Raw genomic sequence first — 840 nt, 5'->3', positions numbered from 1 at the left:
AAAGTGCGATGTGTGGGTGAAGATTGAGTTTTTAACTTTAGGAAAGGACTGAACAAGAAAACACCTGCTTCTGAGAGTAGAGCAAGCAGAGTGTGTGAGTGTGTAAAAGCAAACACCCTCCTTTCCTGGACCTGGGGAAGCCAATGGATGGCAGGCACCCAGGAGACTGCAGCTCTTTTGGCCAATAGATGGAGGTGTTGTACCATGACTGGGTTCTTCTTTTGCAGTCGTCTCATTCAACATCCTTGAAAGACCCATTAGTCTCTGCGTTCTGGCTGTGAGGGACAATAGAGACCACCATCCATGTCCCTGAAGCAATGTCTCACAGAACAGGGGGTTGGAACCAGTTTTCCTGAGTTCTCTCCTTTGGAAGTCTCCATCTCTAGAGAAATGAGAGTTTCTTGAAGCTTCAGCCTTAAGAAAGAGGTCCAAATGTGGAGGAACAGCCAGCCAGGATCACCAGGGACCTGGCTCTGATCCTGCAATCAATTTACTGATGATCTCAGTCCATTTGCCTTTCCCTGTGGTCCTTTGCATAATAAAATTCTGAATTTCTAGCTTTAAAATACTTGCTACTTGAGGTACTAAGATGAAAGAGACACACAAGGTCCCATTCTGCTGGAGGTCTTCAACTTATAAATAACTAATCCTTCTAGGCAAAGCAGACCAGAATGGAGACAAGGTGACACAGTGGATGGTTGTATGTGCTGTTAAAATATTTAAATGCTTCTCTTCTAGTTGATAAGTACCTGTTGACCCAGCACTAGTTTTCCCAAATCAAATATAGAGAGCACCCCATTAAATTTGAATTTCAGATAAACCACAGGTAATGTTTAAGTA

Source organism: Sciurus carolinensis, unplaced genomic scaffold (genome assembly GCF_902686445.1).
Source record: "Sciurus carolinensis unplaced genomic scaffold, mSciCar1.2, whole genome shotgun sequence".
In the NCBI taxonomy this organism is placed as follows: domain Eukaryota; kingdom Metazoa; phylum Chordata; class Mammalia; order Rodentia; family Sciuridae; genus Sciurus; species Sciurus carolinensis.
Note: the sequence above shows the minus strand (reverse complement) of the source record.